The following is a 9,383-nucleotide window of genomic DNA, read 5'->3' on the forward strand; positions in this document are numbered from 1 at the left end:
GTATATAAGGAACAAGTGTCAGACCTGCTTCAATTAGTTAGAGAATGTATGAAGAGAAGCAATATAAAAGATTACATAAGTGAGGAAGAGTTACATTTTGAAGGATTTCTAATGTCATCCAGAGTACTATATTTCTCCTAAATGACACTGAGAAGCAATTGAAAATTTTTGAGAAATATCAAATTTAGTAGCTCTTTAGTGTTTTGATATGAAATGGAAGGCAGTAGCATCAGGGAGACAAATTAATCAATAACTAATAGTTTAGGAGAAAGGGGCTGAAGGCTTGACCTAGGTTGGTGACTATATTAGCCCAGAAAACCGTGATGAATGGAAGAGATACACTAGAAAGAAGACTGAAAAGGTTTTGCCTGCTAGCAAGTTGAATAAAGGGTGAAATTTTATGCCTAAATCTAAAGTAATGATCTCAGAGGGACAAAAGATAAAGTTGCACTTAACTTATGTCAAATACTTTGTAGAAGAGATGATTCTAAGGAAAATTAATTCTGTATTGCAAAGTAATAGTACAACCACTTGGAGATGAGTAGCAGGAAATAAGAAATGAAATTCCAGCAGAGAAATTAGACTTAGACAATTTTATATATGCATATATTTGTGTGTATATCCAAAATACAAACATATATGTACATTGAATATATGTATATATGTATATATATATATATATATATATATATATATACACACCTCTGTCTCTTTATCTGTCTATATGTATTTATTTATTTATTTATTTATGAGTATGCATCTTTCTGTTACCATGGAGGCTGAAGAATTTACAGCAGAAGCATATAGAAGCAGAAGAGAGCATGATCCAGGAAAGGATATTGATCTTTTCTTGTTCCCAAAGTTAGGAAAAGAGCATTGTTATGGCATCCAAGGGTAGCTGGATGAGTTATTAGATAGAGTTTCAGGTCTTGAACCATGAAGACTTATTTTCCTCAGTTCCAATTTGGCCTCAGACTGTCTGACACTTCTTCATCTGTAAAATGAACTGGAGAAGGAAGCAACAATAACTACTCTAATATATTTGTTAAGAAAACCCCAAATGAGGTCAGAAAGAAATGAAAACAACTGAATACCAGCAACAGAATAATAGAACTCAAGAGAGGGGAAAGTATTAAGGAAGTCAAAAGTACACAGACAGGTTAAGAAGGAGAAAGATTAAGCAAAAACCTTGGATTTGCTGTTAAGAAAATCATGATACTCTTGGAGCTATCTACTTCATTTCATTGCTCTGGTTATAGGAATTGGATTTGAAATTGCAATTGTTCATTATTGATGTTGCAGTTTTTCTTATATTTGTTGTTGAGTATATTAGAGAATTAGAAGACTTAAAAGAGGTAGACCAGTGTTGACTGGAGTGAATAGAATGTTGAGATCTGATAAAAGAAAAAAAAAAACAGAACTGCTCAAAAATTTTACATCTTCTACTTTTCTGTAAAAGAAGATGATTTCCCCTTGAAGTGACTGAAATTAAAGGAATGAGGAATTTGATAAGGAAACTGTAATAGAGATATTAATAGAAATTTAATGAATTAGAATTATGTGTAGACTTGAATACTGAAATACTTGGTAGGTGTAACCCTGACAGTTGCATTTGAGGCATTGTGAAAAGAGAAAGATCTCATAAGATTTGAAAAGTTCAAATGTTGTTACAGTTTCCTATATAAAGGGAAAAGAATAAAACCATAAACTAAAGACCCAGTGATCTTGATTCATAATATGGATAGTATTACTATTTAACAATAATGTTGGAAAGCAAACATATTGACAGCACTAGGGTGAATTTTATATAAGATGGAATTCAGTAGAGAAAATCAATTTTACCTGATTTCAAAAATCACGTTCACATTCAGAATGACAATGCTATGGTTAGCAATTTATGTGGAAAAAAAGAAATTTTATGTGAGTGAGTGGGTTGATCTGGCAGTTCAAATGTTGATGTGATTTGGGGCAGGCAGCAATAGAAATAAGGATCATTGTATTCTTTTGTCAGACCTCCTGTTGATTTAATTTTAGTTCTGAATGACATAATGACAAGAGAAGGTCATTTAATTATAGAGAAGTCTTGAGTACATGCCAAAAGAGGGGTTGAGTGAAAATAAAAATGTTTATTCTGGAAATGAGAAAATTTGGGATAGTAATGATTTGAGGATATGGAAATAATTTTAATCATCATCAAGTATTTGAAGAGCTGTATAAATGGAGAATTCATCACTTTTATTGCATGTGACTTTACAGAACAAAACTAAGAGAGCAATATGAAAAATTTTGTAGAGATCAATTTAGGCTTAATGTCAAGTAAAAACAAATTAAAAATATTTTAACAATTTGAGCACATAAACTTAGTATTCTAGAACAGTCACTTGGCGGTGAGAGAATGGTTGCTATTTTTAAGATAGTCTTTGAGCAGAGACTTATACTTAGTACATCTTTCGGGTAAGGGTTGGATAAGTTTAATAAGTTCCCTTCATCATGTAAAGTCTTTGAATCTCTAAAGGTTATATATAATTTAGAGAAGTAGATAAATAATTAGAGATGAGTTCATTGGAAGAGTTGAAATTAAGGATAGGTGCCTTATATGACTAAATGTCTCTTGAATCATGAACCCTGGACAGATTTTATCTCAGAGATTCTTTAATCTTTATCTTGTACTGTTCAGAGTCAACCATAGATGATCAAAGAGAAATCAGTAGGTTATAGTGGTAGAAAGTGGTATGTGAAAGTCTTTGGACAACTTTCCTTAATAAGGAAGAGAACAGATGTGTTTATCTCATTCTCAGCTGGGAAGTGATTAAACTCAGACTGGAAAGAAATGAAATATCCAGATTATAATTTAGATTTAGAAAAAATAGAGTGGAAAGAGGGATTTTGGAAAAGCAGGTACTAGAATTTGCTGGCAAAAAAATTTCAAAACATTTCATACCTCTAGCATAATAAGGTATCTACAAAATTTTGGTAGAATTTCCTATTGTTTTAAAGAGAAAGGACAGAAGATTGCCTTCCTAAGTTTTAATGCCCATATCCCATTTTACTATCCTTTATCTCAGATATAATCTTTTCTCTCATATATATATATATATATATATATATATATTATTCAAAAATTGGAAGTGTGGAATGCAAAATCATACAAGGATAACAGTCTTCATTCTTGGGTATTGACAGATAATCCACAGTTGCAAGTATTTCTTTTTATCTTTCTGTTTCTTACCTACATTCTCTGTGTGACAGGGAATTTGATCATCATCACCCTCACCTTGGTTGATTCCCACCTTAAAACACCCATGTACTTTTTCCTTCGAAATTTTTCCTTCTTAGAATTATTATTCACAAGTGCTTGTATTCCCAGATATCTATACAGCATGTCTACTGGTGACAATACTGTGACCTATAATGCATGTGTAACTCAAGTATTTTTTATTACTTTCTTGGGATCAACAGAACTTTTCCTTTTATCTACTATGTCCTATGATAGATATGTAGCCATCTGTAAACCCCTGCATTACACAGCAATCATGAACAACAAAGTTTATAATCAACTCCTTCTGAGTTCTTGGGTGGCTGGACTGATAATCATCCTGCCACCACTTAGTCTGGGTCTTGAGCTGGAATTCTGTGACTCCAATGTCATTGACCATTTTGGTTGTGATGCATCACCCCTATTGAAGATCTCATGTTCTGATACAACTTTAATAGAAAAGATGATTATAATCTTTGCTATGTTGTTATTTTTCATCACCTTAGTGTTGTTGGTTCTATCTTATGTGTATATCATCAGGACTATTCTGAGATTTCCCTCTGCTCATCAAAGAAAAAAGGCTTTCTCCATTTGTTCTTCCCACATGATTGTTGTCTCTATGACTTATGGTACCTGCATCTTCGTCTACATCAAACCTCCTGGGAAGGAACAGCTTGCTTTGAATAAGGTAGTATCAGTACTTGTGACCTCAGTTGCCCCATGATGAACCCTTTTATTTATACACTGAGAAACAAACAAGTCATACAAGCTTTTAAGGACTTAATCAAAAGAATCACATATCTCCCAAAGATGTAAAGGGCTCCTTAATCTAAGTGAAATGATACATGGAATGGTACATGAATGTGACAAGGAAACATGAACTAACTTGATTCACCTTCCAGAATAAAATCAACTTTTTCCACTTCTGATTAATCACTACTTACCTGTGATCTGGCCATCTTGACATTATTAAGCAAGCTTTTCACTTGAAATAGTTATTGGTCAAGGCTTACCTCTCTTCTGTTTGCATTCTACTCTGTGAAGTCCCTCTCATACTCTTTTTTTTGATAGAACATATATAGGAAACTACTGGTAGAAATACAGACTTTTAAAATTAAAGGCCTCTAAGAACAGAGGTGAGAAACATCCAGCCCATGGCCATATAGCCAGCAATCTGGTGGTACCATGACAGCTACAGGGGGACTTAAAATTCAATAAATCTAGGACCTTTTATAAGGGAACTGATTTAATGTTTGACCAAACAGAGCAGACAAATGATAAACATCTAAATAGATTTTAACAGGAAAAAGTTTCCCCTTTCCTGCCTTAGAATCATCCGTTCTCACCTCTTTGGTTATATACTAAATACTTTTATTTTTAGTTACATCTAAACATGTTTTCCAGATTTCTGGAATTTATTTTATGGTGATTATTATAAGCATAGTCTGATCAATTTGGATCTTAATGTAACTAATATAATTACTGTTCATATAGATGCAATAGTTAAGAACATATCTAATTAGACAATACTTATCAGAAACTAAGACCTTTCTAAACCTATTAGATAGAAAAATGCTTATTTAAATTTGATTTGCCAGTATTAGAGCTCAGTCTTACCCTATGGTCTTGACTTGTGCATTATCCTTGAATTTTGGCTGTTTTTTATTTATTCGTGACTCAAACATTCCATATTACTTCCCTTTGCTATGTACCTCTATATATCGCAATAGAAATAAATTGAATTTGGTATCTAAGACCTGGATTCAAGTCACTTTCATGTTAGTAGTGGGAAGGTATGCCAGATCCTAGAGAAGACCATTTCCTCTACCCCCTCACATACTACAAATTAAATCTAAAAATTTACCACTTACTGGAAAAACAAACAGAATCTCTTAAAGAAGCTTCCACTCAACATGGGACTATAACAAAGGCCCACAAAATCCTATACAATTTTAGAAATATACAAACTGCTGTAGGTCAAGTGCTTGGGGCAACACATCCCCAGGGAAATAGTCAGTGGCAAAGGAGTTGCTCCAATCAAAGATCACTCAAGGTAATCCCAAAGCCTTGTGACTAGAGTGCAGTAACTCTAAACTTAGAACAGACTGAAAAATTTTTACAGTAAAGTCTAACATAGAGAGAGATGTAGACTTATATGGTAAGAAGGAGGACTTAGACTGATTTGGATCAGTGCTAGAGTTCCTTGGAAAAGGTTTCCAGTATTGGCCACCATACTCAGGATAAGGCAGAATCTGTCAATTATGCTATTCAGGAATGTGGGAGAGTAACTTGATGTTAGTACAAGCTCCTTATATCAATAGAGACACTGAGACTACTAAGGTGAGAAAACCATGGAAAAGAAATAATATGAATTATTTATTTTTGACAAAGAGACATCTAAGAGAAAAGTCTTGAGGATGGAAGTAATCTCATTAAAACTTGAATGGAAAAAGGGCCTAGATTAAATAATAGCAAGAGGGCCTAAAAGAAATGAAGAAACATATAGAGAAACCTCTTACAAAAAAAGAATGACAAGGAAATATGATGTTAGAATAGATGGTAGAAAATCACAGCCTAAAAATAAATTTCCTGAAAATAATGACTCTTGTACAAAGAGAAAAACATATAAAACAAAACCAAAGGTCTTCATACCATATTTAAATCATGAATGATAATAGACCAGAATTCTTAGAAACAAAGCATGATGTAAAATGGGGGAGGAGAAGGGCAATCTTCTGGTCATTTTTTTTTAAGATTTTTCAAGGCTATGGGTTTAAGTGGCTTACCCAAGGCCACAAGGCTAGGTAATTATTAAGTGTCTGAGGTTGGCTTTGAACTCAGATACTCCTGACTCCAAGGCCAGTGCTCTATCCACTTCTCTACCTAGCCACCCTGGTTATTATTTTTTGGGGGGGGGGGTTGCAAGGCAATGGGGTTAAGTGGCTTGCCCAAGGCCACACAGCTAGGTAATTATTAAGTGTCTGAGGTCGGATTTGAACTCAGGTACTCCTGACTCCAGGGCCGGTGGTGCTCTATCCACTGAACCACCTAGCCACACCCCACCCTGGTTATTTCTTAATAGAAATTTTAACAATGAAAATTTTCAGGAATGACAGTCAAAATCTAAAACTTTGAGTTCAAAGGAAGCAAATTATAAGTGGCATAAAAGAAAATAATTCTGTAGTCAAAATCTCACAATACAACCACACAATATTGTATCTATTACTATAAAGTAGAGAAAAGTTTAAATTATTATTTTCCTTTTTTAATAGAGACATATTTTTGTTATTAAATATTTCATTTTTCCTAATGCAAGTAAAAGCAATTTACAACATCCATTTTTAAAACTTTGAGTTCCAAATTATCTCCCTTTTACCTTCCTCACCCTCTTGCATTAAGAAAGCAAGCAATTTGTTATGGGTCATAGATATATTGGCATTCAAAATATTTCCATAATAATCATGTTGCAGAAAATATAGGCACTTGTCATAAAAAGGAATGTCAAGAAAAAATTCAAAATATAAGACTGATTCAATCTGTATTTAGAGACCATCAGTTCTTTTTCTGGAGATGGATAGTATTCTTCATCATACATCCTTCAGAATGTTGTATGGTAATTGTATCATTGAGAAAAGCTTAATCATTAACAGCTGATCATCTTACAATATTTACTTTAGAAGCAGTATATCTCACTTTGCAGCTGCTCATGTGAGTCTTTTTTTATAAAATTTGAGTCTTTTTTATTTCTTTCTAATTATATTTGAAGATAATTTTCTATTCATAGCAACCCTGTTTGTGGTGGCAAAGAATTAGAAATCAAGTAAATGTCCTTTAATTGGGGAATGGTTTAGCAAACTGTGGTATATGTATGTCTATGAACACTATTGTTCTATTAGAAACCAGGAGGGATGCGAATTCAGGGAAGCCTGGAGGGATTTGCATGAATTGATCCTGAATGAGATGAGCAGAACCAGAAAAACACTGTACACCCAAACAGCAATATGGGAGTGATGATCATCCTTAATGGACTCACTCATTCCATCAGTGCAACAATCAGGGACAATTTGGGACTGTCTGCAATGGAGAATACCATCTGTATCCAGAGAAAGAACTGTGGAGTTTCAACAAAGATCAAGGACTATTAACTTTAATTTAGAAAAAACCCTGATATTCTATTGTCTGATCTTTCTATCTCTTATACTTTATGTTTCTTCTTTAAGGTTATGATTTCTCTGTCATTACATTCAATTTGGATCAATGTATACCATGGAAGCAATGTAAAGACTGGGGTTGAGCTAGGGAAGTAAGATTAGGGGAAAACTGTAAAACTCATAATAAATAAAAACTTTAAGTACAACAAATGATAATTTTCAACACTGATTTTTGAAAAAATTTCTCCCTTACATACTTCCTTTCCCCATCCTTAAATAGGAAGTGAGTTGATATAGATTATATGTGTATAATTCTGTAAATATTTTTTCTGTATTAGACATGCTGTGAAAGAAGAATCAGAAGACACAGAAGGTACACAAGTAATTGACTCCCAGTCCAGGAGGTAATGATGAAAAATAACAATACAGGACTGTTTCAAGATACAATAGTTGGAATGAGCACACTTTAAATTATCTTACTCATGATTAGATCATAGAGAGACCAGTTAGCTTGACTGCATTGTCAAAAAATTTTAAATGTATCGTGCTGATGATTAGACCATCAAGAGACAGGTTAACTATACTGTGTTGTCACAAAGTTGTCACCAAAAATGCTGTTTTGTCCAATATTTCTGGAATTCCTAGTTGCCTTGCTGATATAAGAGACCTATATCCATGAGACCAAGCTCTGCACAGCATTTACGTTATCACCAGAAGTCTCTGTTTCCTATTAAATCAAGTCATAGAGTGATAATGACTACGGAAAAGAAAATGAGGATGCCTTTGCACAACATTCCTCTCATCATAATCACCATAATATGCATGTCAAATCATTAGTCATTTGATATCATAGTCTTCTTCAATTGTGAAGGACAACAACAACAGAACAAAACAGGAAAAGCCATGAGAAGAAAAAAGCAGAAAAAAATAAATTTTTAAAGGTGAAAATACTGTGCTTTATCTGCATTTTTTCACAGATCCTGTCTGTGATTGTTATTTTGCTTGAAAGAAATGTCTATCATATATGATCATTGTACAATCTTGCTATGAAGGTGTATGATGTTGTCATGTTTCTGCTCATTTTATTTGGCATCACCTCATATAAGTCTTTCCAGGTTTTTCTGAAATCTGCCTGCTCATCATTTCTTTTAAAGCAATAATATCCCATTATATTCATAAGCCACAACTCACTCAACTATTTTCTAATTATTAGTACCCTCACAATTTCCAATTGCATATGAGGATCTTTTTTTTTCTTTTTTTGTGATTTTTTTTGGTTATATAGACCTAAGAGTGATATTGTTGGATCAAAAGTATGCATATAGATTTATAACCTTTTGGACCTAGTTCAAAATTGCTCTGCAGATTGATTGTATCAGTTCACTACTCCACCAATGGTGCATTAGTGTCCCCATTTTCATATAATACCTACAATATTTATCATTTTCTTTTGCTGTTATATTCTGCTCATCATTTCCTATAGCAGCTTAGCTTTCTATCATAATCACATGCCACAATTTGTTTAACCATTCCTCAACTGATGCACATTCCCTCAATTTTCAATTCCATCACTAGAAAGAGCTACTTTAAATATCCAATATACATATAGATCCCATTTCTTTTTGTTTTGCATCTCCTTTGGGATAAAGACTTTGTAGTGACATTACTAGGTCAAAACATAAGAATAGTTTTATAGCCCTTTGTCTGTAGTTCCAAATTTCTCTACAGAATATTTGAATCAGTTCACAACTCCACCAGAAGCACATTTTGTGTGTTTTAATTTCCTTGTTATCATGGTAAATTTCTTTGTCATATTTTTTCTATTGTTTGCTCATTTTCCCAACCTAATTAGTTTTAATTCTTTCTTACCATAGTGCTCTGCTTCCAGGATGGAGGCTGCACTGTCCTGTTCCAAACTTTTGGTGTTCTATTCAATTGTTTTCACAGATACTCCTAGGGCCTTTGAAGTTAGCAGT

The 9,383-nt window shown here is 33.4% G+C and overlaps 1 pseudogene; it reads left to right on the plus strand.

Annotated features, from left to right (window-relative positions):
• Nucleotides 1–3,135: 3,135 nt before the first annotated feature.
• Nucleotides 3,136–4,072, plus strand: LOC141511582 (olfactory receptor 6C2-like; annotated as a pseudogene).
• Nucleotides 4,073–9,383: the final 5,311 nt, after the last annotated feature.

This window comes from Macrotis lagotis, chromosome 2, assembly GCF_037893015.1.
Source record: "Macrotis lagotis isolate mMagLag1 chromosome 2, bilby.v1.9.chrom.fasta, whole genome shotgun sequence".
Classification (NCBI taxonomy): Eukaryota; Metazoa; Chordata; class Mammalia; order Peramelemorphia; family Peramelidae; genus Macrotis; species Macrotis lagotis.